This window comes from Micromys minutus (assembly GCF_963924665.1).
Source record: "Micromys minutus genome assembly, chromosome: 12".
Classification (NCBI taxonomy): domain Eukaryota; kingdom Metazoa; phylum Chordata; class Mammalia; order Rodentia; family Muridae; genus Micromys; species Micromys minutus.
In genome coordinates, this window is record NC_137981.1 from 13935026 (window position 1) to 13942279 (window position 7254).

Sequence of the window (7254 nt, forward strand, 5' to 3'; positions counted from 1 at the left end):
GTTGTGTTATGCATTTTAGCCTGACTGAATTGGATTAAGTTTCAAAAGGACAGAAACTGGAGCTGCTGACAGGTCAGCGCATACCATCCCATCGTGTCTCAGGCCATATAGCGGTATAACCCCTCAGACAGCAGTGTGCACCAGAGGACCAGGTGTCTGAAGGATGCTAGAGGTGGCCAGCAAGGCAGCAGGTATAACAGGGAAAGCAAGCACAGTGACACCTTCAAGTGCCTCTGTCTATTGAGCCAGCTTGAACTGGGGTCTCATAAGACAGGTCCATCATGGCTTCGGATTTCTAACACACAGAGTCCTGAAGAAGCTCCTAGATACATGTCCCTTGTCATTCCACATTGCCTGTCTTTGCTTTCAACCTTGTGAGAGGATTGAAAGGTACCCGGTCCTCAACCAGGAAGAACTGGAGACAAATCTGAAGCCTTCGTAGCCAGACATGCGGCTGGATCATTGAACAAACTGGTTCTTGCCCCAAAACTCTAGCCCTTGGTTGAACTTAAAAACATAGAACCAAGAAAGCCAATGATTTTAGGCAATAATAGCTCCAGATGGTTCATTCTCTCTGTTTCTTAACATCAGGATATATAAAGTTTTCCTCACCTATTTCAAGACATTTGCTCATCTAGCCATTCATATCTATTTTCTAAAAAAATATCACAGAAGGCAGGATGTGACACCCTTAGTCCCAGCACTCAGGAAGTAGAGGCAGACAGATCTCTATGAGCTCAAGGCCAGCCTGGTGTACAACATCCAGGCCAACCAGGTCCATATAGTGAGACTGTCTTTAATAATAATAGTAGTAATAATAATTTGCATATGAGCAGAAGCAGAGTTCCGTGTATAACACCCCACCAACAAAACAAGTTCATCCTCAAAAGAAGCAGACCCTACCTAAGACATCTGCAGGTACATGAATATATACAATACACATACACACACACACACAGGCTTACAGTTGTACAAGAATGTGTCCTGAGATAATAGCCTTCACGCCCTTAAGGAGCAATATTTTCTAGGAACTGAGATTGTAGGTTAGCAGAAGGGCACTTGCCCGTAAACACCTCATGCATGCTAATTTTCTCCATGTGAATGGAGACAGAAAAAGCTGAAATGCAGCAAACCTCAGAAAAGTGTAACCACTGTCAGTGTTGAACATTATTAACTCATGAGGGAAAGGCCATAAATGATTGTCATCTGAAGAAGAGAAGTCAAGAAACGACATCACCCTGAAGCTGGGTAGACCATGCTAGAACTCTACAGGACGGCCTGGTATTGGGAAGGTGGGAGACATGTCTCAGAAGCCAATCAGAAACCTATAGCTATAAGGTGACCCATTCTAGGAGACTGAATTAGGAAGAAAAGCAGCCATTATTACCAAACAAGGACAAATACAAAAAGATGAAATGAAAGAAATGCTGAGATTGGATGTTTAAAGAAAGCTAGAACAAGGTCTGTCAAGTTTGAAGGAGGAAAGAACAATGCCAAAAGAGTGTGTGATCCTCTTTGGGGTGTCTACAACTCTTACAGAACTAGGGATCAAATCCAGGGTCCCAGAAACATTAAACATGATCTCTGCCTCAAAGTGACAGCCCCAGTTCCACACACTACCACCCCTGATATATAGACATAGATAGACATATAAAATCATGTAGACAAAGCTAGACTTGAACTGTCTGTATAACTCAGGATGACCTTGAACTCTAGGTCTCTGGCCTCTGTGTCCTCATTGCTAGAATTACAAGCATAATATTTTTCTTTGGTTGGTTGATTTGTTTTGTTTTGTTTTTCAAGACAGTGTTTCTCTGTGTAGCCTTGTCTATCCTGGAAGTAGCTCTATACACCAAGCTGACTTCAAACTGTAGACTGCCCGCCTCTGCAGTGCTCTCACTGAGTGCTAGGATTAAAGGCTTTCGCCATCACTGGCCAGCTCGGTTCATTCTTTGAGACAGGCTCTGGACTTGTCTATAGCTCAAGCAACTCTAAAGCTCAACATCTTCCTGCCTCTGCCTCCCGAGCACCTGAGGTTACAGGACTTGTGCCACTAGGCCCAAGGGCACTACACTTCCTAAAAGCATAACATTGAGTGACACAGTTAGGACTCAATTGTGTGACTACCCTGTGACCTTTCTTGATATAGAAGAACCCAGCAAATCCTCTAACCAAAACAGAAATGGAGCAGATGGCATTATTCCCTGCCAGTCTGAGATGGGTTGCCCCCTGCAATTCCCCAGCAACAGATAGGTGTCTAGCTAGAAGTTAGTAGACACACAGTCTGGGTGATTATAAGTAGGGCAGAAAAGATGAACCTCTCTAAGAGTGGGGAGCACGGGGCAGCAATACAGCCTTCTTCAACCACATGGCTAACATACAGAAATGAGTGGTCAGCAGGGTCTCACAGATGTTGCCCCACATCTGTAACTCAATGGCCCTTTTCTCATAATAGCAAATCCTGCCCAACATCTTCACTGACCTTGAAGAATACTGGACACATCCCACCAAACCGTTCAAGCCTCAGCAGTGAATCTATCTGCAGATTCTGGAGTGTTTGCTAATCCTGCCACGCCCCCCCCCCATAGTGCTGACTCCTGCTTCACAACCCAGGTCCCCAAAAAGACAGATGAATAAGATCTCTCTATGACCACAAAAACCCATGCAGATCTCGAAGGAGCATGGAGGACACTAAGAGAGCAACACTTTTAATCTCATGGTTCTCCACAGGAAGGTTCAGAAACACATGGTAGCCAACAGTTGGAACTGAGAAGAGAAGGAAGGGGGACTTTGAAGGTGTTGTCAAGGAAGGCCATCTGGGGTAACTACTGTCCATTGAAATCACCGTTCTAGCAAGTTACGTGTGCCTAACTGGACCTCACAACTCCCTGCCTTTTACCAACTGCCCTCACTCAACACGTGTATGCGTATATCCCACAGCATAATATCACCACTGTGACATTAAGGTGCTCAAGAGACAACAGAGATACAAAGATAAGGAAAATTCCGGCGAGACTGACTGTCCTACAAGATGAATACCGTCCTGTAGAGCAGTCTGTCTCAAAGTTTGCCCACCTGGATCATGGTTTAAACACGAGTGTTCAAAATGTATCTTAAGTTACACCTAGTGGTCCAAACCCATAATTCCAGATTCTAGAGATAAGAGGTTCACATACTCAAGATAGCCCGGGCTACAGAGTTAGTTCAAGGCCAGCCTTGAATTTAGCAAGATCCTATCTCAAAAATAAAAGCAAAAGAAGGGACGTAACTCAGAGTTTTTGCCTGTTATGCAGAAGTCCTGGGATCTATTCCTAGTACCACACATAGCAATTAGTTAAATATACGTTTCTGCACCACACTTTACACCAAGTGAGTCAGAAACTCCCACTGAAACCATCTATGCTATTGACTAACAACCACTGTCCTAAAGAACTCAGCCCCCCAAGATCTTTCTGTGACCTGTCCCAACTCTCCGGTCCCTGGGACTCTGCTACAGCAGACTCTCCCACATAGCAGCTGGTGTCACTTCAGGCTCTTTTAACCCTTTAGTGCTGCGGTTTGAACCCAAGACTTCACACATGCTAGGCAAGTGCTCTGCCTGCCACTAAGATATTGCCAAACCAAATGTTTTGGGGTTTGGGGGTTTGGGGATTTTTTTTGTTTCCTCCTTAGATGTAGCATCTGCGTCACCCTGACACACTTTTAAACTTTCAATCTACTAGAATCTGATGGTACCATGTGTTGACAGTGACTTTTCTCTAACTGAAGAAAACAATTCTTAAACACTATCCACTTACCATGTTGACTGAAGACCTCCTGCTTTCTTTTCTCCTGTGGAAACTTTGCTTCTTCTGAAGCTGCCATCCGCTTCCTGAGATGTTGACATCGAACTCTCCCAGCCCCGGGCAGCTCTGCCCAGCACAAGCAACAAACCCCTGCTTACTTCCCACGAACTGGCTTTATCTCTGAGGGCCATCCCCTTTGACTTTACCTAAAGCCAAATTTTCCTTCAGATCTTCCAGATTAATGGCTGACAGCCTCTGCCTACCAGGGACGAGGGAAATCCAGTGCTACCGAAGAGTCTTGCAGAGGGGCAGCTTAAGGTTAAATTTTTCAGGGGCTGGTGTGTGTCGTCATGGATAATGGAGACTGTCCTCCACAGCGTCATCTCCTCGCTTGCTCGCTGGCATTGTTGGGCCTTGGTCCTCCCTTCCAAGAGTAGATTTCAAAGACAGGAAATTAATCCAGTCCCATTTGAGGTGCCATTGAGAAATCTATAAACATAAACTCTTAGCATCTTTGTAGAAGCCCCAGGTGCCTTTGTCTTCCCGCCACCTCCTCTCCACTTCTAGAGAGCCTCTTATCCTTCTAGGATCTTGTTGTTTTTAAACAAAAGGACAAGGAACCAATTCATCTCAACCACAAGAGAGCAGGAAATATATATGTAAGACCCATAAAAGCCTGAGGGTCTCTCCTTCACTCTCTTTGGTACTGCCTGGGGGGGGGCATAACTGCCAAGCGCCTCTCCAGGCCTTTTCACACTCCAATTTCTCTCTGTCCTAACTGCCCAGAGAAGCACACACCCACTGGCTTCAGCTGTGGCTGGAAATGGTGTCTTCATCCCTCCTTGCTCTAGATCCCTTGGCATAGCTGCTCAAAAATGGTGTAGTGCCATCTAAACCCCCTTATTGGAATCAGCGAAGGGAGGAGTTGAGGCTCCAGTGTGGAGAAGAGTGGAGGGGAAGATGCTCTAGTGAGTACTGGCTTCCGTCCATCTGTGAAAGGCAGACTCACTGGCCACTTCTTAACGTGGAGCTCCATGACCCCTCTCCCTCTTTGCCGCCAAGCGGTATCATGAGCAAGTTTCGAGGCTTTGGGTTTGCCGCAGTGCCAGAGTCTGAGTCACTGGTCACATGCCAATGCAACACTGCCAAGTGTGGCGGTATCTACTTGGTTGGGTGCCAAGCAGGAGGACCCAGATGGTGCTGATGGGAGAGGGGGAGGCAGAAGAAGGGGATGGGGAGGAGGAGAAGGAGGCACCAGGGAGGAAAATCAGCCACAGTTGTAAGAGTGGACACTACACACAGGATCCACTAAAGGGCGGTCTTCCCGTTTCATGGGTCAGAGTCACATGCAGCCCCTTCCCTCCCCACAACACCTGCAGTGCTGGACACATACAGACCAGGCTAGAGGGGATGGCCATCTTCAACGGGGGAATGACTGGAGGCCAGGAGGACTGTCAGGGCTTGCCACTCTTCATCCTTGGGGTCTTAGCAATGGCCTGCGCCCCTCCATTGTGTCCTCATGCGGTACTGCGTCTGCCGCTCATATCTCCGTGCCTAAGAGGGGATGGGAAGGAGGAGCTGGCAGAAAAAAAGTCTATTCTCCCAAAAGAAAGAGCCTTCATCTCATCACCTAACTCCTGGCACAGCGGCCTCCTCAACCACATTGAGAGGGACACTGTCACCCTCCCCATTCCACACAACACCACAGCCACGCCAGGCTCCATGGGTAACACCACACAACACCACAGCCACGCCAGGCTCCATGGGTAACACTAGTTTCCCTGTTGTATCTTCAGTGTTCTCTCACAAGAGGCCCCATGGCCAGCGCAGACTAGGTCTCCCTGGGCAGTAGTGGTACAGTCCCTCCTCCTACCCCGTCCACTCCTCCCTGGCCCTTCCCCATCTACTCCCTTCATTCTCAGACTGGCACAGAGATAACTCCCTCACCGTCCACACACTTCCTAGAGGGGCAGCGGCAGCAGCAGCACACCCTGCCTTCCTCTCTACCTCCTCGTCCCTTCAGTTCCCCTAACCCCAGACCCGGCATAAGCCTACGGTTGTGATGCCAACGGCTCTTGTGTGCCGCACCTTCCTCCCAGAGCACAAGGACTCCTTTCGCTGCCCCCTCCACTTGTCCCCTCCCATCTCCATGGGCACCAGGGTGGCAGCTGCAGTGCCAATGCCTGCAATCAGACAGCATGAAACAACTCATGCACTCTTCTCCCCTCCAAGGCCCCACGCCTCTCCCTCTTTCTTCCACTCCATCCTTCTGTCCTGGTTGGATGCTACAGTGGCAAACACAATGCCAACCCCCCACCCATGCCCAGGAGGCTCACATACAACACATGCGTATGCGTACATGTACATGCGCGCGCACACACACATACACACACGGCCCCATGAGTGCCAGGCAGCGGTGGCAGACACACAGCAATGCAGTGACTGGTACCCGAGGAGGCAGCCAGATTCGGCACCTGATCCAGCACCCATTTGGGATTGGGTGGTAGGCAGGCGAAGGGGTGATGGAGGCAGGCGATGGCCTTAGGTTGGCAGCCGATGGAGCTAGGAGAATGGAGGGAACAGATGCTCTTTGCCCAGCCTCCCTCCCTCTCTCTCCCTGAGATCAGTGCCAAGCTGGGGGGATGGGGAGAGGGGAAGATGGGGGAAGGGTGGCATTTGGAGAGCTGGCAGGCGGGGGAAGCTGGGTCCGCCCAAGCTGGGCAGTGCCGGCACTGGCTGCGCCTCTCCACTCTGCCATCTGTCTCCCTTCCCTCCCCACCCCCTTCCTTTCTCTTCCTTTCTCTTTTTCTCTCTTTCTCCTTCAACCATAGTGAAATGAAAAGAGGAAGACAGAGTCCTCTTTCCACCATCCCAACCACTGTACCACCCCCATCTTCCTCCCCACGACTCACCACACCATCCTACCACCAAGCCGTCTGTGCTGTCCTCCTGGCTTGGTCACCTTCTTTGACTCGCCTTCGCCCTCATGCCAGAACAGGTGCAATTTAAATATATAATATATATCATATGTATATATGTGTGTGTATATACATATATATATATATACATATACATACACATACACATATACATTAAAAAGGCAACTTAAAGTGAAAACTATTTTCTTTGGAATGCCCTGTTCTTCGGAGTCTGGGTCCTCCGTGCCAATATTTATGTGGCAGGCAGAGGGAGGGGACCCTGTCCTCAGCTGGTGCCCATGAATCCCATGCCAGGAAGGAGGGGTGGCTGGGGTGGGGCGGGGGTGGGGTGGGGTACCGGGAGAGCTCTCTTCTTTCTGCGCCTGTGGTTGTTTCTTTTTTTTTTTTTTCGTACTCTTCCACTTCCGGAGTAGATTCAAATGGATCTAGAGTCCTCCCCACCCCCAGCTCCCCAGCCCCCCCCAGCTCTGGTCCCCAACCCAGCCCCCCAGCTCTGGTTCCCAGGGCCCCTGCATCCTCTTCTCTCCTTG